This window comes from Miscanthus floridulus, chromosome 19 (genome assembly GCF_019320115.1).
Source record: "Miscanthus floridulus cultivar M001 chromosome 19, ASM1932011v1, whole genome shotgun sequence".
NCBI classification, from domain to species: Eukaryota; Viridiplantae; Streptophyta; class Magnoliopsida; order Poales; family Poaceae; genus Miscanthus; species Miscanthus floridulus.
In genome coordinates, this window is record NC_089598.1 from 56,650,254 (window position 1) to 56,673,909 (window position 23,656).

General features: G+C 45.6%; 1 non-coding gene across 1 annotated transcript; it reads right to left on the reverse strand.

The window, feature by feature from the left end:
• Window positions 1-6,248: 6,248 nt before the first annotated feature.
• Window positions 6,249-6,357, reverse strand: LOC136530011 (small nucleolar RNA R71). Its single transcript, XR_010777521.1, has one exon. It is a non-coding gene; the product is annotated as a small nucleolar RNA R71 (small nucleolar RNA).
• Between the last annotated feature and the right edge of the window lie 17,299 nt (window positions 6,358-23,656).

Here is a 23,656-nt window from a genome sequence, read left to right on the forward strand (position 1 = left end):
TAGTAGTGGTGTGTCTGCCTGGTTTTGCCGATAGAATGAACTCGAAGCTGACAACGAAGACTTGCACACGTTCCTCACATTACTCAATTTCTAAAAGAAAATGAAGATCGGGATTGAAGATAGCCGGTAGGGACTTAGGGATAAAGGCTTTATTTGGAACTTAGGAAGAGACATCTAACTGTGGCTCTACTATTGTCCTATTTGCAACTAAGCCTAACCTAGTATTGTTGACCTCTTGGGTAAGCTTTCTAAACAACTCACATCTTCTATTACCTTGACGGACACTCCAACCTAGGTGGCAGACTCTCCATCGGGTTGGGCTCTGAGGTGACTTAGGTCTGGTTTGACTCTATTTGGGTTGTCGGATGCTCCATCAGAGGTGACGGACTCTCTATTGAGAACTTGGGTACTCTAAGGAACACTCCAATGGTTTAGGACTTAGGTGTTCCTAGGGTTTACATCATGCATCGGATGGTCTGAGCCATGTGTTAAACAATCTGGTAGAACTAGGAGGTCTCGGGTTTTCAAGGTTACTTAGTTTATAAATTAGCAGACACTCCATGAGAGGTCTTGGACTCTCTGCAGAGAACTTGGTGCTCTTAGGTTTCTAGTTTATTCACTCTTATAAATCAACAGACTCTCCGGTGATGCCATGGACACTCCGTTGACTCATGTCACAGCAGATAAGGATCTGATGGGTGCTCTTCTGGAGTTGGCGGACACTCCGTCGGGTTGATGGACACTCCATCATACTGTCGACAGAACCTATATTCTTGGGTGATCTTGGGTTTCAAACTTAGATGTGCTAAGTTGGGATCTATGCATGTTCAAGATGTCTCTAGGGTGGCTAAGGTAGCTTACTAGGCTCAAGATAGCTAGGTTTAAAGCTTGTTTTACTATGTGTAGCTATAGGTTTAGGATCAAACTTAGAAATATGAGAATATGGAGATAGATCATGAGATTGAGATGAAATCCTTATCTCTGAGATTTGTGATCTTCCATAGCCAAAAACTTGAAGATCCAATGCCTTTCTACCCTTTGCTTCTTCATCCAAGAGATGGGTTGTTCATGAACTTTCCCTTGCAATATTAGAAAAAGATGAATCAAAAGATAATCCATGGGATGCTTGAGTGGTTGAGCTAGATAAAGATCTTTTGAACTTACTCTACATATGATGGAACCACCACCAGCAAGAAATCCTTCATCAAAACCACAAATTAGGCATTTGGTGGAAAATCCAAGAAATGAGAGCTACTCTTCTTGAGCTCACCATGAACAAGATTGAAGATGTTGATGGTGTCCATGGAGTGATGTTGGTGATTCCTTCTTCTTTCTTCTTCTCTTCTCCAATCTCTCCCCAATCCTTTCTCTCTCTAGTTCTAGGGTTCATCCTTGTTCTTGGGGTGTAGAGAGTGGGAGTGGTAAATGAATGGGTGGGTGAGGGAGGGTGGCTTTAGCTGGTGAAATGTCTCAACTCATGCTGACATGTGGGTCCCACTCCCATAAGTGGCAAACAACTCATTCCCCACTTACTGCTGTTGGTTTGTGATCCATCGGATGGTCTGGTTGAGCGGCGGACTATCTAGTAGATCCTTGTCTTTGCTGAATTGATCAAATCATGGGGTGGCTGGGTATTAGGGACCAAATTATCTTGTCTTAAGGTACTCTTTTAGGATAAGCTGGTGTGGAATATGTTAATAGGATGACTCTTGATCCAATTGAGAGTTCCTATATTGCTTTAGGTGTGAGCCTGACCATGACCATCCGAGGTGTTTGGGGGATGAATCGGTGAATTCTGAACGATCGGTCTTGCTCAAGGCATCAGGGATCTATATAGGAGCTCAGGTGATTGCTTCTTTCGAGGGTCCAAAATGATCGCCTATATTGTAACGAGCTCAGGTAGTTACAAAACCTCCCCTCCTTAAAATAGAGCTCGTCCTTGAGCTCACCCGAGGGTACATAGGAAGCATTCTAATGGTTGGGCAACTGATGATGACTTCTCTAGTGATGCCATAACATGGTGACTTTTTCCTCTCTAGGGTTCTGAATAGAATTCTTTACTTCATCTTGGCATGTTGGCCATTATATCTTGGACTTCCTCTACGAGTGCTACTGTCCTGTTCCTTATAATTTTCCAAGATTAACATGTTGGATCCAAGGGAACCAAATCTCTAGGAATTCTCTATCTATTGATGGATGGTCTGGTATAGTTGTTGGATGGTCTGGTGAGTTTGGAGGGCTGATAGTTAACTTAGGGTTTCACTTATCTAATTTGGTGGATACTCCGCTGTAGCTGTCGGACTCTCCGATGGGTCATGACCTATAAATAGGCCGATAGTGACAAAATGGGTCATATCATTCCAATTTTTAGCAACAGCCATCGCTATCGTCCTCTGCGCCACCACCATCGCTGTGCATGTGCTCTGAGCAATTTCTTCATGGTCCAAGGGCTTCCACGTGCTCCTTCATCATGCCTAGAGATGGACAGTCCGCGACTACCACAGATGCTCCACAAAATTAGCTTGCATGTCCTGCACTGTCTCTATGTAACTATTTACATTGACAGAACGTTCCGGTGCCTCTAGTAGATTGTTTTGGTAGAATTATGTTGCTCTCCATCTGTCTGTATACTGTCAGTTTATCATTCATCGGACGGTCCACAAACTTGGAGGACACTCCATCAATGCCTACCACTTGCTGTTTTGTTCCAAACTGCTCCAATTATTATCCACACCTTATGGGATTTACTTGAGTAACTTATATACCTTACATATTGTTGATGGTCATTAACATCAATCATAAACCATCAACATATCCTGCATATGTACTTAATTCTATCATCAAACATAGGTCTAGGGGTTTAAACTAATAAATTTCACAAGTTTTGGTGAATCTGTGTTTGTTGGAGGATTTATTCAGAAAACTGTCAAGTTCGACACAATCGTCAGATTAAATCACATTTATCCATGACAAAACTAACTTAGGAAGACTCTAGAATACTCCAGAAGACTCTTCACTAAAGATCGAGCCAGGAGGCTAACAGGGGGGCAGCATGCCCCACCTACAGGTCGGCCGGCCTACTGGTCCCACCAGTCAGCCCCTCCTCACTATGTCGGTTCTCCACCACCTTAAGGATCACATCTACGCCGTTGATTTAAGTCGGTTTGATCCGAGGGTCCAGAATTGATGCTACCCCCTATATATAGTAGCCCCTACCCTCCTCCCTAGAGACATCCCAAAACCCTAATTCATATATCTCATTCAGATCAACACACACTAGGAGGATTAGGTCTAGAACTTTCTAATGTAGTAGATTAGTAGATTGGGAGTGAGGGTGGAGTGGGGCTCATGCTCAAGTTCTGGATCTAGTCTTGGAGGCTTGGCAAAGTCTTGTATCTTCATTTCTACATCTTGTAAGACTTATTATAAATTTATCATATTTCTATCTACATGGCTATGATTACTTTGAATATATATCTTGCTTAGTTAAAGGTTATCATTACTTTTGTGTACTAGTTCAAAGAACGCTTAGCCTACTAGTTTACTAGTTGGGCTAAGTAGCCGAGCCTCGTGTAAGCATGGTGCTTATACGATGCTCTGCCTATGAGTACACTATTGATGGTAGTTAACAACCATTATAAATCATCAATATAACATGTATAAGGGCCTAAATATAATCACCAATGAAGGTTTAGGGGTTTAAACTAACAAATTCCACGAGTTTTGGTGAATCTATATTTTTTGCAAGGTTTATCTAGAAAACCGTCAAGGTGGACCTACATGTTAGATTTAATTGTGCTTATCCATAGCAAAACAAACACCAAAAGACTCTAGAAGACTTGGGAGGAGTCCACACCGAAGCAAAGGGCGAGACACCGCTGGCCCCACCTGTAAGCCACCTGGCCCCTAGGGCCCACCTATGAGACCCTTGTTGTTATTTTGGTTCTCCACCGCCTCCTAGATTGCATCTATGCCATCCTTTAAGTCGGTTTGATCTAAGGGCTCATGTTGGATGCTCCAGCCTATATATATCAGCCCCTGCCCCCCTAAGGAGGCATAAGTCATTTGAGAAGATAGAAACCCTAATCATCCTTAGAGCTCCACCATATTCTAGGGCATAGCTAGTTAGGCTAGGTCTAGAGGGAGGCAAGTAGGCTTCGCTTGGATTCTCGATCTTGTCAAGAGTGTGGTTTGGTATAATATTTGTACCCCTCTCTCTTTTGTATGTCCATTACTTTTATATGCTAGTTACAATTGTTATGACAATACTAGTATTCATCTTATTCATGTTCTTTGTTATAATGTTTATGGTCTACTTTGATTATATGGTTAGTATAGTTGGATTATCGTTATATTCATGCATAAGTTCATATGGCACTCACTCTAAGGATCCATGGGTGGGTGGTCGACATTATGTAAGCGTGGTGCTTATACGTTGTTTACCTGCGTATACACCCTATATTCTAGGTCATTTGGTAGATCATAGATGTGGCACTGCCGTTGAGTCCTTTGTAGTCCACTCTCCGAATATAGGCGCACGTAGGGTTCGGTTACGAAAGAAGAGCAAGCCCTATTCTTAATCTTCCTTAGTAATATCCCTTATGTGTAGATATGACGATGATCTTAGCAATGATTACTAGGTATAATTACACTAATCAATGTATGCTTTGACTTGTAATTAAGAATGAATTAGGAATTATTCCTCTAATATTCTACCTGCCATGCTAGTGCCATAGAAAGGAGTACTCTGAGTGATTTGTTATCATCAATCAATACTTATCAGATATATATTTTATCCTATGACTTACCCCTGTTATGAGTAGAATATTGGTTATGGTTTACTTCTCCTTCAATAGTTTAAGTTATCAATACATGTCCATGCTAGACCTTCCCTATGGTAAAAATATAAATAATGATACCTAGAATACTCTCGGATAAAATGCTACAATGGTATATTATCTGTGCGCTTGTAGATTGAAAGGAATCTACAAGCGCACAGATAATATACCATTGTAGCATTTTATCCGAGAGTATTCTAGGTATCATTATTTATATTTTTACCATAGGGAAGGTCTAGCATGGACATGTATTGATAACTTAAACTATTGAAGGAGAAGTAAACCATAACCAATATTCTACTCATAACAGGGGTAAGTCATAGGATAAAATATATATCTGATAAGTATTGATTGATGATAACAAATCACTCAGAGTACTCCTTTCTATGGCACTAGCATGGCAGGTAGAATATTAGAGGAATAATTCCTAATTCATTCTTAATTACAAGTCAAAGCATACATTGATTAGTGTAATTATACCTAGTAATCATTGCTAAGATCATCGTCATATCTACACATAAGGGATATTATATCTATTCTTCTTGGTCACATAATTAATAAAGAACTGCTTAATATTATTCTAGTAGTAATGCTATGTAGTACCAACAAGTATCTCTGATATCATCACTAGGGATGACAACCTAGTAAAATTGGGAGATATAGGTTTATAATAGGTGGCTATTTAAAAACAAGTGACACGTTAATAAATACCAACAACATTTGTGGCGCTATTGCTAGGGACTAGATTTGAAACTCTGTTCTTAGTAGTGACGCTAAGAAATGTCAACATGTATTTTTGGCGCCGTTGCCGGGGAAGGTAGCTAGGTAAAGGAAGTATTGATAAACTTATACTTATTGATGTGATCGATATAACCATTGACCTCTACTCAAACAGGATTACCCTTCTTTTGTCTACTTTTATATCTTATGTAGGGTAATGTATGACCGGTTTTGACCTTCCAATGAACTATGTTGAAGATCTAGAAGCATTACTTAAAAGGACTAAGGCTAAACTCAAGAAAGTTTTAACTTTAGAGTCCGAAGACAACCAGATAAGGGGAAGCTTAACACCTGAATTTGAAGCTATGGCTAACATCCATACTGGACCAACAGTCAATGTTGGAGACAATGGATTCGAGATCAAGCCAGCTCTCATCAACATGGTGCAAGCAAGCTAGTTTTGTGGAAAGACACATGAAGATATGAGTGCACATCTCCAACACTTCCTAGAGGTTTGTACCACTTTCACCATCAAAGGAGTAACCTAGGATGCCATATTACTTCACCTCTTCCCATTATCACTCTTGGGCAAGACAAAGCAATGGTTCTATGCTAATAAAGATAGAAATACTATGTGGGATAACTGCTCCACTGCTTTTCTAGCAAAGTTCTTTCCCACAGGAAAGACTAATGCTCTGCGTGGGAGAATTTCAAGCTTTTAGCAACAACATGATGAATCTGTTCTAGAGGCATGGGAATGCTTTTAAGATTACATTGTGGAATGTCCTCATCATGGGATGGAGAATTGGCTACTCATGCAGACTTTCTACCATGGGTTGACCAACAGTACCTATGAGACTATCGATGCTGCTGCTAGAGGTGCATTCCTATCACTCCCCATACCAACTGCAACAACTCTTGTGGAGAAGATGGCCTCCAATCAAGGCTAGAATGAAGAACATGTTCAAACCCACAAGAGAGGTGGAGGTATGCATCAACTCAAGGAAGTAGACATGCTATCTGCCAAGATGGACCCGCTGATGAAGAAGCTTGAAGATCGAGCCAATGAGAAGCAAGAAGTCATGCACATTCATGATTCTCACATAACATGTGAAGTGTGTGAAAACATTTGTGGGGGTATTAACCCCTATACCCTTACGGCTAAGCTTGGGCCGGCTCAGATCGATGGGTCCGGTCCACCAAAAGACGACGTGCGGCCCAGCCAACCTGATCGGAGTCCCGCACAAGGAGTCAAGGTGGATTTGGCGATCAAGCAAGATCCTGGTCGGTTAGAATAGGAATCCTTATCCGGCCACATATGGCAATTGTAACTAGCTAGGATTAGTTTCTAGATCTATAACCCTGCCCCCTCGGACTATATAAGGTGGGCAGGGGATCCCTCTAAAAAACATCTCTCATTGACATACAACAATACAAATCAGATGCAGGACGTAGGTATTACGCCTTCTGGGCGGCCGAACCTAGATAAAACCTCATGTCTGTCTTGCATCACCATCTTGTTTGTGGCTTGCGCATCTGTCTGCCGACAATCTACTACCTTGAGCATACCCCTAGGTAGACTGCCGACCATATTTTGTCGATTGTGGCGCGCCAGGTAGGGGGTGTGCGTACTGCTCTCCAAGCAAACAAGATGGTCATCGTCTCTGGCTCCATGGCTACGCCGAACGGCCTCACATTCACCGTCAGCCAGATCACTTGGACCACTGGCTCCGATGACTTCATCGCCATGACCACAAAGGAGGCGTGGATTTAGTCTGCGCCGACCACTGCTTCACCTGCATCGGCTATGGCTCCAACCACGATGGGTACGGCTCTGACCACAATGGATCTGGCTCCAACCATAGTACATCTGGCTCCGACCACGCCTGCATCATCTTTAGCCATGCCAATGACTCGTCGTCTGCTTCCCCGCTACAAAGGGAAGCAGATCGACAACACCGACCTGCTCGACTCCATCGATCGGGTCGGCACCAAACTCACTGAAACCCTAGCTCTGGTAAGTATGATTCAAAGTCAACCTAACGAGCAGGTAACCGCTCCCCATAATAGATCAACCCAACTAGCTCGGACCAGTCGTCCTGCACGACTTGGTACAGATCTCATGGTCATATCTACTCCTGAAGGGCGCTTCGCTCGTCGCCGGCCAGCCTCCGCGATGGGTCTTTGGCTCTCCGAGTACGAAGCCTCGACAGAGAACCACCAGGTCTAGCCCTATGGCCTGCGAAACACTACCTCCAGCTATGCGTATAACCTACAACGCCACTTGGATCTGTGTTTTATGCACCGACCTCGGCCGAAGCCGCGCAACTTCGTCAACATGATCCGGACTGAAGATTATCAAGAAGGATTCATCCACATAGTCCAAGAGGGCGACTCCAGCTCCTCATCTGGCATCGCATCTAATGCATCTGTCCACACCGAGCTTCAGCATCATGAAGACAACAGCGCCAAGTATGATCTGGATCTGCCAGACCACGCCCCGGGGTTTTCACAATTCCTATCTTTCCTGCCAAGATGAGGGGATTTGATCTATGTTGTCAGCAATGATGAACCGCCAGTAGTTGGCGAAATAGAACAAGAAAGGATTGCGTGCGAAGCACACAATATTGACTGATTTAATTGCCGACAAATCGAAGCCAAAGCAGACCAGGAGGCGTGACGCATAAGGGTCCAGCCACGCGACCTCAACGATTCTTTCGACAGGGTGGGGGACAAATAGGTCTTCAGGACTCCAAGTACCAACGTACCCGTCGCCATGGTGATAATGCAACGGCTACCCAACACCCCAGAAACCCAAGCGGTTCACGATGAAATACAAGCCTATCTGACGGCTACCATGGCCCAGACCACAGAGATTGTAAATCAAGTCCGGGCTCCATCTGTCTCAGTCGAGTCAAGCCACAGCCACCAGCTCCCAAGTCACTCACAGCCACTCAACCCGTGTGGCTCGCGCAACAACGACCCATTAGACAACCATCAAGGCAGAAATGGTGGCCACGATGGTGGTCAGGATGACAACCACTGTTGGGAGGACAACCATCGCGACATCTGGGATGACAATCGTCGAGACAACCGCGACAATCGCTGCGATAACCACGGTCACAGGGCTAATCCAGATGGCAATCGAGATCACCGCGATGGCAATAACAATCTCCGCCATTACCTCGGTGGACGCGATCTACGCGCTCGCATCAACCAGAGAGCCGACGATCGAGCATCCTAATGAAAGCTATCGCCGTATGGAGTATGACACTACCCACGGTCCGCCAGGTTTGAAGCAGTTTACTCTGCACCTTCGCCAAGTCATATGGCCCAAGAATTTCAAGCTCGAGAAACCTCAGAAGTACGACGGCAAGGAAAACCCCGAATTATGGGTCATGCTCTACAAAACTACGTGCAGATCAGCCATGGCTGATGAGCACGTTATGTCTAACTACTTCCCAGTCGCTGTTGGCCATGCAGGTCACCAATGGCTGGTCAGCTTGCCGGTGAACTACTTTGATTCTTGGCAGGAGCTTAAGCAAGCCTTCATCGACAATTTCATCGCTACTTGTGAACAACCGGGCAACAAGTACGATCTGCAATGGATCCGAGATCAGAAAGATGAGCCATTGCGCGAGTACGTCTAGCATTTCTTGGAGATGCACATGAAGGCCCCATCAATCTCCGACAATGAGGCGATCGAGGCTTTCATCACTGGCCTCCGCTTCCATGACGCCCTAAGAGACAAGCTCCTCTAGAAGAGACCTGAATCGATCACAGCGCTCCTAGCCACCGCTAAGAAATATGTGGACGCCGACGATGCTAAGAAGATAATTATTGAAGAAGCAGCAAGGGTTCCACGCTCTGACCACCCCCCACACCGCGACGACTACCGCAGCAACCATGGTCGGAACAACAATTTTGACCGCCGCAACCAGCGTAATGACTCCCGTGACCACCGCGACCAACGTAATCAGCGGCGTAACCGCCATGATGATTATAGGAGCAAGCGTGCTCGGGAAGACGATGGCGAGGTCAATACCGTTAAAAAGGGTGGCGGACGTCATAATTACGAAGATGACTACACCAAAGCATTGAAAGGGCCCTGCCAGCTCCATCCTAAGTCAAACCATGCCATGGAGAATTGCCGTGTTCTCAAGTCTATCTATACGCGTCAACAGGCTTCGGATACATCCGACAAGCCTAACGACACAGGGGAACAGCGCAATGAGGATAATGACAACGACGATGCAGACCCTCGTCACAAGTACGTCAAGCCAACCGATCGTGTGCACACCATCATCGGAGGCAAAGTGTCCATCGAGACCAAGCAGGAATGCAAGCTGCTCGCCCATGCTTGCTTGAACATGGCCAACACCGACAACCTCCTCACCGATCCACGGCTCCCTCCGTGGTCTCACCGCAAAATCTCTTTCAGCAGAAAGGACCAATGGGCCACAATACCTGAGCCAGGATGTTTTCCCCTGGTCCTCGATCCTTGTATCAACAAGGTCCAGTTCGATAGAGTACTGATCGACGGTGGCAGCTCCATCGATATACTGTTCAAGAACAGTCTGCCCGCCCTAAAGATAGCTCAGGTGGATCTCAAGCCATACGAGGCACAGTTCTGGGGTGTTCTCCCCAGATAGAGTTCTACACCTCTTGGGCAGATCACGCTACCTGTGCAGTTTGGGACCCCGGACCACTTCCACACTGACTACGTCAACTTTATGGTCGCTGACTTCGACGACACCTACCATGCTATTCTTGGTCGACCGTCACTCACCAAGTTCATGGCCATACCTCATTACAGGTATCTGGTGCTCAAGATGCCTACCGAGAAAGGAGTCCTAACCCTCTAAGGTAACGTGTACGCAGCTTACACCTGTGAAGACGACAGTTTCAAAATAGCAGAGGCCCACGACCTCTCTATTCACATAGCCGAGACCATGCTCAACGCTAAGAAGACCTCAGCCGACCACCTAGAGATCCTAGAGCTCGAGGCTCCACGCAAGAACATCAAGTCAAAGGAGCACAAGGTGATCCAGCTAGTCGATGGTGATTCCTGCAAAACAGCCCTTATTAGGGCCAACCTGGATCCCAAATAGGAAGACGCGCTCGTCAGGTTCTTGAGGAGCAACGTGGATGTGTTTGCATGGAAACCTGCCGACATGCCCGGTGTACCTTGGAACTTGATCGAGCACTCCTTGAATGTCAACAGCAAGGCCAAACCTATCAAGCAGAAGCTACGACGGTTCACTCGCGACAAAAAGGAGGCGATTAGGGTAGAAGTTACACGGATTTTGGCAGCCAGATTTATCAAAGAAGTGTATCATTCGGAGTGGTTAGCCAACCCGGTTCTTGTACGCAAAAAGAATAATGAATGGAGAATGTGCGTTGATTACACTGATCTCAACAAACACTACCCTAAGGACCCCTTCGGCTTACCTCACATAGACGAGGTTGTAGATTCAACCGCCGGTTGCGAGCTCCTTTCCTTTCTCGATTGCTACTCTAGTTATCACCAGATCACTCTCAAAAAGGACGATCAGATCAAGACGTCTTTCATCACGCCCTTCGGCGCCTACTGCTACATGACTATGTCGTTCGGGCTCAAGAACGCCGGGGCTACATACCAATGCGCCATTCAGGCCTGCCTCACAGATGAGATAAAAGACGACCTTGTAGAGGCCTATGTGGATGATGTAGTTGTCAAAACCAAGGAAGCACATACCCTTGTTGACAACCTAGAATGCACCTTTGCAACCCTCAATACATTCCAATGGAAGTTAAACCCAAAGAAGTGCATCTTTGGTGTTCCTTCTGGTATATTGCTAGGCAACATCGTTAGTTACGACGGCATATGCCCTAATCCAGAGAAAGTCAAAGCTGTCTTAGACATGAACCCCCTAAAAAGGTGAAGGATGTCCAGAAGCTTACCGGATGCATGGCTGCTCTCAGCCGTTTCATATCAAGATTGGGAGAAAAAGGACTACTGTTTTTCAAACTGCTCAAAGCATCTGAGAAGTTTGAGTGGTCGGATGAAGCAGACGCTGCCTTCACGCAGCTAAAACAATACCTTACATCACCACCGGTCCTCACTGCTCCCAGAGAAGATGAGACTCTCCTACTTTACGTTGTGGCAACCAATCGGGTGATCTCCACTGCCATGGTGGTCGAGCGCGACGAGCCGGGCCATGCCTATAAGGTATAGTGGCCAATTTATTTCATCAGTGAGGTACTCAACGAATCCAAGACTAGGTACCAACAAATTCAGAAACTGCTCTACGCCATACTGATAACATCCTGAAAGTTGAGACATTACTTCGATGGATATCGTGTGGTGGTCATGATTGAGTACCCTTTGGGGGACATCATTCACAATAAGGATGCGAATAGGCGCATCATCAAATGGGCAATGGAGCTATGCCCCTCCTCCTTGGAATTTGCAAGCCATACTATAATCAAGTCTCAGGCACTCGTCGATTTCATCATCGAGTGGATAGACTTAAGCACGCCTGCCTCCCCAGGATTCGATGAGTATTGGATGATGTACTTCGATGGCTCTCTCAACATTGGCGGTGCGGGAGCAGGAGTCCTCTTCGTGTCACCATCCAAGGAGCAGCTTCGGTACGTCCTCAGGATTTATTTCCCAGCATCTAATAACGCCGCCGAGTATGAAGCATGCCTGCATGGTTTACGCATTGCGGTTGAGCTTGGTGTTAAATGTCTCTATGTCTTTGGAGACTCGGCTCTGGTCATCAACCAACTCAACAAGGACTGGGACACGACCAGCGAAAAGATGGACGCATACTGCAAATCGATAAGAAAGCTGGAAGGCAGGTTCTATGGCATCGAGTACATACACGTGGTCCAGGACAAGAACCAAGCAGCAGATGCGCTGTCAAAGTTAGGATCATCCCAAGACAAAATCCCACATGGCGTATTCGTCCAAGACCTGCTCACGCCTTCTATCGAAGAGGAAGATTCCACGGCAGATAAGCCTCCAGACCAGCAATTGGTGGCTATGGTTCCGGCATCGAGCACCATCAAGCTGCCTCCGACCACTCATGAGTCCGACTAGAGAATACCTTTCATCAAGTACTTAACAGATGGCAGCGATTATACTGATCGGACAGAAAATGAGCGCCTGATATGTCACAGTAAGCAGTATCTGCTCGTCGATGGCAAGTTATGGCGCAAAAACACAAAAGAGGAAATCTTGATGAAGTGTATAACCCAGGAAGAAGGCAAACATCTCCTAGACCAAATCCACTCTGGCTCCTGTGGCAACCACGTGGCCTCAAGAACATTGGTTGGCAAGGCTTTCCGAGCAGGGTTCTATTGGCCGTCAGCAGTAGCCGACGCAGAAAAGCTAGTCCGCCACTATGAGGGTTGTCAGTTCTTCGCCAAGAGAATCCACGTACCAGCACATGGGATCTAGACAATACCAGCCTCTTGGCCCTTCGCATGCTGGGGACTAGATATGATCGGGCCCTTCAAACCGGCTCTAGGGAAATTCACATGCGTCTTTGTGCTGATCGACAAATTTTCTAAGTGGATAGAATACATGCCTTTGGTATAGGCATCCTCAGAGATGGCTGTCACATTCCTCGACTAGGTCATCCACCATTTCGGCATACCCAATAGCATCATCACTGATCTGGGTACTCAATTCACCGGGAACGCTTTTTGGGACTTCTGCGATGAAAGGAGCATAATAGTAAAATATGTCTCGGTGGCACACCCTAGAGCTAATGGACAAGTCGAGTGGGAAAATGGCATGATCTTGGACGCATTGAAGAAGAGGATGTATAGAGAAAATGACAAAGCTCCTAGAAGATGGCTCAAAGAGTTACCAGCCATGGTCTAGGGCCTCAGAACTCAGCCCAGTCGTAACACCGGCGTCTCACCGTACTTTATGGTTTACGGCGCTGAGGCAGTCCTTCCAGCAGATATAGCTTTCAGATCAGCACGGGTAGAGAACTTTGATGAAGGAAGGGTCAATGAAGTACGGGAACTAGAAGTGAACAGCGCGGAAGAGAAACGGCTCGATTCTTGCGTACGTACGGCCAAATACCTTGCTGTTTTGCGCAGGTACTACAACAAGAACGTTAAAGAGCGGTTCTTCGTGGTCGGGGACCTGGTCCTGAAGTGGAAGATGAACCAGGCTGGTGTCCATAAACTCGCAACCCCATGGGAGGGTCCTTTCATGATCAAGGAGGTCACACGACCAACATCTTACAGATTAGCTCACCTAGACAGTACTGACGTACCAAACTCATGGCACATCGATAAGCTTAGACATTTCTATGCTTAACTCCTGAGATATGTACCCCTCTTATACTTTCGATTTACTTCAATAAAGCTATTATGATTTCTTCAACCACTCTAATGCGTCACTTCGAATTTTATGGTTATTCTAACTTAGCCAGTAAAAGCCGACCACCACTCCTACAGTTTTCGGAGCAGGCCCTGTCTCTGGTTCCTCCCAACACGTGCATGGGATCTGCTCTCTACGTTATGGGTTATCGGCAGGTCCCCCTTGGTTTGACTTGTCCGCGTCTACGTGTGCACAGGTCACAAACCTCACACTCCGACCACATGGCAAACTAGGGCCGCACAAACTTTTCAGGATGATGTGTCAAGCAAAATGGTACAACTAAACAGAACATTAACATGTTCTCACTTAGTTACACCAGCATAAGTTTCAAGCTTAAAAATGTTTTATACAAAGCAAACAAGCTTATAATGATATACAGTTACATTATTACAAGCTTGCCTGAAGAGGCCCAAGTTTACAATAACACAACTATTCCCCCTTCTACAGTCTAAGCCTATTACATTGGCTGGTCAGGGTGCGCGGCACCTACTGATCGCTGCTTCTGATACCCTAATCGGGTCTTGAGGACTCTTGTGCTAGTCGAGCTGAAGGGGATGGCCCCACCGATGCCTGGCTGGTCGAGACCGCAGGCTTCATCGGTTGGCTCGCAACTGATGGCGTTTCTAGCTGACTTGTCGATGGCATTCCCTGTACAGGTGCTACCCCACCTCCACATAGGTTAATGTCGCCAATTATCTTTAACGACAGGTCTAGCTAGGCCATCTGAAGCTCCTCCGCCTTGTTTGGGTCTACCTCCTTCGGGTATCCAGCTTCCAGGCACTTGAGATCAATCAGGGGGTAGTGGGCACGTACCATGCTTAGCACATGGGCACCCGTGTACTCACCCACCTCCTTCATGAACTCTTGGAACCATCCCCATGCTTGTCTGCATCTCTTGACCAGTCCGAGCTAGGGCGTCCTTGGCTCTTCCTCTATGAGCGCCGGGTCAATAAGGTCGAGGATGGGCACAATGGTAGTGGCCACTTCCTAGCATCAGTTCTTCCATGTGTCCCGATCCTCGGTGGCCTTGAGGCATCTTGCTTTCCAGCTGTCACGCTCTTTGATCACGGCTTCTAGATGCCTCTTGGCATTGACTTTTAAAACTGAACACCGCACAAGACATCAAATGTAATGGGACGACAAGACAAGGCGGGCAATAGAATGAGAAAGGTGGTCTGGAATACTTACTTTTCAGTTCCTCCTTCATTTTGGTGGTGTGGTCCTGGAGTTGAGACTGGTTGTGTGCCAGTTTCTCATTGTCCTCCTTTAGATGACCACACTCTGCAGTCACGTGGCTATTCCCCTCTTGGAGGCGGGTTACTTCAGCTTCTAAGCCTGCATTACAGCTGTCACTACCAACAACGCAACAATACGTGTTACACACCTGCTGTGATAAAGTGACAACTTACTTATTTTTTCCCGCTCTTTGTTATTAAGCTGGCCGACCAGGTTCTAGTTCTGTGCCTCTAGCTCTGCCCTCTCCTGGTCAATGGCTTCAAGTTGGCGGCACAAGTGTTCCACATCAACTGCCAATTCTTTATTATTCACCGTGATTCCCTCAATCTGGTCGAAGCACCTCTTTCGGTACTTCGTGGTCTTCATCAAGTCCTGCATATAAACAAGCTAAGTCAAACAGATTGACTACATAATAGGGTCAAGTGGTCAAGCCAAACATACCTGGACTTCTGCCACCAGACGCTTTGCCACCCGTTCGACTCTTAGGGTCTCTTCGACCTCTGGGATTTCTTCGTGCATAACCCACTCATCGTTCTGCCAGCGCAACACATATACATGTTGTCGTTTATCTTGGGGATGGCCCAGGATTTCTTCTACTTCATCCTCTTCGGCCTCTTGTTCAGGGGGCAGCGCCGGTCTGGAGTCTGCAGTCACCGCGACCACCATGGCTTTCCCACGAGCCGTAGCATTGGCTAGCGTGCTCTGTGCCAACCTCGGTTGCTGCTCCTCGGCTTGAACTGGTTCCTTTGGCACCAAGGTACCTGCTTCAGCAGGGTTTATGCTCGGAGCACTTGTACTTTGCGCGGCTATCTTTTCGACCAACTGCTCGGGGACTGACGTCTGGTCGCCCGCCTACTGAGGCTCCAGTGAAATTTCTTCTTTAGGTTCCTCCACAACTGGCCACTGGGCAGCGCTTTTCGCTAGTACTGGCAAAGCCATGCCACATCCAGCTAGCTGGTCAGGACTTTCGGTGGACGCCAACCTGATACACCACGAAAAAGTTCAGAAGACAATAATATTCAATACAAATTATAAGCTTACATCAAAGTCATAGATACTTACAGCTTTGAAGCATGGAATGACATGGCGAAGGAGCGTCTCTTCGATCGCGCCTGCTCCATGTGCTCGGCGGGTTCCACCAGGTCTTTTCTGATGACCGGTACTGGCGCCGGGGTTTGATGCTCGACACTTCCCTCGCTAGTCCTCTGTGTTGCAGTGGTCGGTGATGCGATCACTGCTAGCATAGAGGAGCCACCCTGCTCCGTCGACCCCATTTGTCTCCTCCGCTTTCGAGGGACGAGCCAGAAGATGTCTGCTTCCTCTGCTTTGTTGTCTGAAAGGGGGAAGATGGCTTGGCACCGTTTGTTGGTAGCCGGCCGCTTGCCAGCAGCTTTGGTCGATGCATCCTCCACAACCTTGAGTGTCGCCCAGTGGACGTCTTTGGTCCTGGCGCTGGTCTGGGCGGCTGGGCCGGCAACTTGTGGCCAATCCACATCAGGGGGCAGAGACACGAACACTGTTGCCCGATCATGACCATTACTCTAAGAAACATAAAGGAGACAATAGTCAATTTCTTATTATAACATGATTCTACAGGTACAAGGAAGTATCATTTACCTTTGGGGGAGGTCAGGCCAGCTTGAAGGTGTGCTCGATGTTGTTTAACCTGACATAATTGGGATCGGCCAGGTTGAATAGCTCCCCAATCCTAGCCTTGATTTCTATCTTATCGAGCGCCTCTTTCTTGGTCCTTGTTGGATCTGTGCTTCCCTAGTACTCAAAGCCAGGATGTACCCTCTTCTGGTAGGGCTAGATCCTTTGGCTGATGAAGTTCTTGACCATGCTTGGGCCATCTAGCCTTCCCCACAGGATCATCCCAAGCAGTTCTGCGATCTGCTCCAAGTTCTTGGGCTTCTCCGACCAGCTATTCTTCTTCTCCGGAATCAGCCCCACGTCGCACAGGGTGATTGTGTTCAGCTCTTCACGGATGTAGAACCACTTCTTGTATCACTCATCTAGTGAGGTGTTCTAGGGGCAGTGCAAGTATTGGGCTTTCATACCATCGCATAGATTGAGGTAGACACCTCCGGCTATCTTCGAGCCATCGCTCCCTTTCTTCCATAGACAGAATAGGTGGCGAAAGAGGTTGAAATGGGGCTGGAAGCCACCATAGGCCTCGCAGAGATGGATGAAGGTGGAGACAAGAAGAATCGAGTTGGGATGCAGATTGCAAATCCCAATCTCGTAATACAAGCCTGCTTGAAGAAATCCTTAAAAACCACAATCTCACCTGGTTGTGGATCGGGGAAGCTTTCTCCTTCCGGCGCATGCCATCCCGTGAGTGCCTTGTTGTGGAGCACTCCCATGGCAACGAGGTCTTCGATGGTCTGCTCATTGCTCCTTGACTTCCACCACTCCTTCACCATGACTCTGCCTTTCTTCTAGGCATCTCTCTTCGCCATTAGTCTATCCTTACTAAGGGGGTGGATGCGGTGGCGAGGGGATTGGTGATGATTTTCGGAGGAATAGGGTTTGGCAAGAGGAAGAAGAAGGTTGCGGCGGTGAATGACAATGGGGATCAGTAAAAGTAACTTACCAGATATATATTATAAATAACAAAGAGCTCCGTCGTTTCGTCCGCCCGAGATTCTTGGGAGACGTGCGCACGCGCCGCAGACGGTTGTTCACACAACCTCGAGATCTACGCCAATAAACACGCCCCATCGTTACCAGTGTACGCGCCTCTTCGTTGATAGTGTAAGAGGGCCCACACTGACGCACCTCCATACAGGTGCCAAGCAACTGTTTGCCAGAAAAGAGCAAGAAGACAGAGTGATGTACTATATCTGTCTGCTTTTTTGACCAGACGTATCAGACTGGACTTGACAGAGAAAGGAGATAAATAAATATACCAAATAATATTACAAGCGGCGTTCATATTTTCGCTGCATGTTTTGTGCTCAAGGATAGATCAGACTACTACAATGCTCGGGGACTGCCCAGACCACTGCAATGCTCGAGGACGGCCCAGACCACTGTCGTGCTCGGGGACTGCCCAGACCATTGCCGTGCTCGTGGACTGCCCAGACCACTACCGTGCTCGGGGATTGCTCTGACCACTGCCATGCTCGGGGACTGCTCTGACAACTTATGTGCTCGGGGACTGTCCCGACCACTGCTCAAAGAATTGTTCTCCTCGGATACATGTGATTTGTACTCACATATAGTTGAGAGACTTTTATTTAGACCTTGCTACAAGGCTCATACCTCGCCTTCCAGCAAGCTCGGGGACTACGTCGGTACGATGCACCTGCCGGTGCATCTTGTTTTTGTCTGTACAACGATTGGATTCTTAACTTCAGTGGAAATTCTTTTTTTTAGACCCTGGCACCACATGCCTGCATCACCTACTACCAGGCTCGGGGACTAAGTGGGCACACTTCACCTTGCGGTGAATGTGTTTTAATCGACCCCTGTGCTTTGAATGATTGTAAGGATTATTAATGTGCTCGAGGACTGTCCCGACCACTGCTCGGAGAATGGTTCTCCTCGGCTACATGTGATTTGTACTCACATACAGTTGAGAGACATTTATTTAGACCTTGCTACAAGGCTCATACCTCACCTTCCAGCAAGCTCAGGGATTACGTCGGTACGATGCACCTGCCGGTGCATCTCGTTTTTGTTTGTACGACAATTGGGTTCTCAACTTAACTAGGAATTCTTTTTAGACCCTAGCACCATGTGCCTGCGTCACCTACTACCAAGCTCAGGGACTAAGTGGGCACACTTCACCTTGTGGTGAATGTATTTGTTTTTCGACCCCTATGCCTCTGACGTTCAAGGACACTATGCTTCAAGACCTCTTACATTTCTTTTCAGAAATACAAGTGGGCACACTTCTCAGGACAGAAATCTTTTTCTTTTTTCTTAAGAGCACCATACATTCTTCGGACAACTTACTTCTCCGGCGATGACGGTGGTCAGAGATGTCAAGGACTCAAGCCTTACTTGTCGGAGAAGGTTAAAATGGTGTGTCGCAGCATAATACATGGTGCTCGGGGACTAGTTGTGGGGGTATTAACCCCTATACCCTTATAGCTAAGCTTGGGCTAGCTCGGATCGATGGGTCCGGTTCACCAAAAGATGATGTGTGGCCCAGCCAACCTGATCGGAGTCCCGCACAAGGAGTCAAGGCGGATTTGGCGATCAAGCAAGATCCTGGTTGGTTAGAATAGGAATCCTTATCCGGCCACATATGGCAATTGTAACTGGCTAGGATTAGTTTCCAGATCTATAACCCTACCCCCCGGACTATATAAGGCGGGCAAGGGATCCCTCTAAAAAACATCTCTCATTGACATACAATAATACAAATCAGACGCAGGACGTAGGTATTACGCCTTCTGGGCGGCCGAACCTGGATAAAACCTCATGTCTGTCTTGCATCGCCATCTTGTTTGTGGCTTGCGCATCTGTCTGCCGACAATCTACTACCTTGGGCATACCTCTAGGTAGACTGCCGACCATATTTCGTCGACAACATTGGGCATTAAGGAAACAGCTGTCTTGAAACCCAAGAGGATGTGAACTTTGTCAACAACAACAACTACTTTTGTCCTCAGTAGAATCAAGGATGGAATTAGCAACAATGGCTGAACTACCAAGTTAATTACCATGGTAATTATCAAGGTAATAATTTTAATAATTTCAATCAACCACCCTTGAGAGAATTAATTGCTAGCCAATCCAAACTTATGGAAGGATTATCTAGAAAGGTAGCTACCAATGATAAAATTCTAGAGAACATAAATAATAGAATGGATAACTTTGCTTCTGCCATTAAAAACCAGCATAGCTTTAATAAAATGATAGAATCACAAATAGCTCAGTTGGCTGCTTCTGTTCCTCCATCCGACAAAAGTAAGATTCCAGGGCAACCGGAAGATCTAGAAACTACAAATCTTGTCGATATTCACAATGCAACATATTACTGTATACAACCATCAATGGGAAGGTGGATAGACTACACCTTGCTAGAAAAGAAGAGCAATCCTAGGAGACCTATCATCCCCATCGCCATTGGACCTCACATTTTTCAAGAAGCTGTCTGTGACTTTGGAGGAAGTGTCAACATCATGCCTAAGGTAATTTATGATCAAATTAATGGAGATACTTTGTTGTATACAAATATACGTTTGCAGCTTTCAGATTAGTCACTCTGTTACCCCAAAGGAGTTCTTGAAGATGCTATTATTTGAGTGGGACAATCATATATTCCCATAGACTTTGTGGTTTTGGAAATAGGTGGAGATGTAAGGGCACCCATTATTTTGGGACAATCATGATCTGCAATATTATCACTAGTAGCAGCATTGTTGTGCCCACCGGCCACTGCTAATGAGGTTTGTTATTTTGCATTCACCGCTGCCGTCATCATTGTTGATGAGTTTCCTCTAGATGCACTGGCACTCAGATCCTCTGCTTCCCTGTGAAACTTCTAGACGGTGTAATCCTTGACAAAACCATACTAGACCAAGTGAGATTTCACCACGTTATCTTTATGCAGTTGAAGGTTCTTGCAACTCTTACACGGAAAGATGACGTGTTCCCACATCAGACCTAGACGATGCCTTTTCGCAGCAGCAATAAGCTTTGTCACATGTTCTAGGTACAAAGGATCTAGCCTCGATGTCTTGTACATCCATTCCCTATACATGACCATGAAACCTTGCACACACAAATAACAAAAATGACGCATATAAGCAGAGCAGTATGGAAAAAAGTAGTCAGGTAGCTCTAGATCTGATTTTCTCTCTCCTCCAAATAGATCTAGATCTAGATCTTGAGAAAAAACACCCAAATCATGGAAAAGCGAGAGGTTTGAGGGTTTGAGAGCGAGAATCAACCTCTTGTGGTGCCCCCCTTGACTAAATCTAAGGGCAAAACCTCCCCCTAGAAAATGGCCATTTTTAGGGTTTTAAGGTCAAAACCCAAAAAATGTAGGAGAAGCCATGGGAAAGAAGGGTGGGTGTGGCTGCATTTATAGCCTAGATTGAATCGAGATGGGCACTATAAGGAAATCACCTCGGTTAATCACTTGTTAACCAAGGCAGTTACATTAGACCAAACACCTTGGTTAAAGGATTAACTAAGGTGGTTACCCTAAGTCAACCGCCTCGGTTGTTGCTTTATAACAACTGCCTCAATTATTGCATTAGGGCAACCACCTCGGTTAATCCGCATTAACCATGCGGTTTATTAACCGAGGCAAGCAACCAGGCCAACCGCCTCAGAGCCCATTTGTGAAACGATGTCTAAAAGATTTTGTGTAGTAGTGAGGATTGCCTCAAGGAGGGGGTAGGGGCTACTATATATTGGGGGTAGCATCAATTCTGGACCCTCAAATCAAACTAACTTAAAAGAACGGCATAGATCCAAACCCTAAGGTGGTGGAGAACCGACGTAGGGAGATGAGGCTGACTAGTGGGCCCCCTAGTCTGACCATCCTGCTGGTGGGGCTGGCTGGCCCCACCTGTCATCCCCTCGAGGTCTTCTTCCGTGGGTTATCTTCTGGTGTCTTCTAGAGTCTTCCTAAGTTGGTACCATCATGGATAAACATGATTTACTTTGACAGATAGGTCTCCCTTAACGGTTTTCTGATTAAATTCTGCTGAAAACATATATTCACCGAAACTCATAAATTTGTCAGTTTAAACCCTAGACCTATGTTTGGTGATGAAATTAAGTACATATGTAGGTTATGTTGATGATTAATAATTGATGTTAACAACCGTCAACAAGCTCCCCCACACTTAACCTTCGCTCGTCCCTAAGCAAAGCTAAACTCAGTAATGGACCAGGAGTTGCTACAATGCTTTCACGCCTCAAAAGTACACAAGCATTCAATGAAAAATTCTCCTCTAGATTAGAATAAACCAATCTGACTTTCAAATTTACCCATATTACCTTCAACCATGGGGCTTCTTAGCCTTCACTTGGGTCTTGAGCAATTGAAAGACAAAACAATTAAGTCAAGCACTATGTCTCAAGTTCTTTGTTTAACCATTGTTCTAGAATTTTTATAAATTTTCAAAATAAAACTCAAAGATTCCATTGTATGACACTATCAAGTCTCTCAATATATGTGGTATTTGTGTATCCTCACCAAGGCAATAATGATGTTATGCCTTTTTCTTTCCTACAACTAAAGCTTATGTGGAGTTCATAGGTAGGGAGAAAGCTAGAGCATACTTGCAATGCATATATTGTAAAGTCCAACCTCAGATCCAAAGAGAGTTGAGTCATACAATGAAATCAAGATGTGTATGTGTGTGGATATATATGGTGGCTAACCTAATTCTACTATGCTCCTTGAAAACATATCTCTCTCTTGAAACTTGGAAATATTTTTGCGAGAGAACATGGGCTATCTTATTCACCTCTTTCTCTTTTTTCCTTCCTTTTTTTCAGGCAGGCATCTAAGTACCCATTGTTTTCAATATCTCAGACACTTTTGTGTCCATTTTTTAAATTTTTGACTCTTTTTTCTTCTTTTTTATGAATAACTTTTGCATATCCCATGCCTCTTCTCTGCAACAAAACTTTTGAGAGATTTAGAGCATTTATTTGTGTGGAATCCTAACAAGCATGTTTTTGTTTTCTTCTAGTGTAGGAGAAAAACATTTTTGGGTGGATCTAAATGGAATGGCATGTTTTTGCGCCTACCCTAGTGTAGGAGTAGTGGATATGTGATTGGTGTGTACGTGATCTTGATTTTAAAAGCATGACAAACCTCTCATAAGGGTCAACAAAGCTTGACAAAACTCAATGCAAAAGCAAGCAACATATATGTAGAAGTTTTCCTAGCCTAAATAACATGTATGGCTCTGGTGGGAATTCAAGCTTTGTCATAGAGGAACTCATCATAGCATTTTTGTAGATTTTAGTGTCACTTGGAACAAGATAAACAACAGCTCAGACCTTCTCATATCATATCCATCGATTACCTAGACTTAGATTAAGCACATGCTACCCATGAGTTTCAAGTTTAGAGTAAATCCTTATATCAAAACAATTTTATCAAAAACTCAGGAGAATTCAAGACTAAAAACTAGGTACTTGAAAGGAATTACAATAGAGCAACTATTCATCATTTCCATTTTAAGAGATTATCTTCAGAGTCTTTTTTAATTTTATTCACCTCTTAAAAATGAATTAAAGCAAACTAGACACACTCTCTTTATTTTCTTTTCATTTTTTATAAAGCAAACTAAATAAAACAAAAGAAGAGAAATACTTAGCTAGATACACGGGGGCACCTCTCCCCCAAGCTGGTTGATGGTAAACCTTGTCGAGGATGAAGTGCAAGGCTAGCAGGCCCAAGACAGGTTAGCCTACCTTTCTCGTGGTTCTTTCGTTGTTTTGTCGATATCGTGCATTGTTTGGGAGGGTTGCCTCCCCCACACTTGAGTTC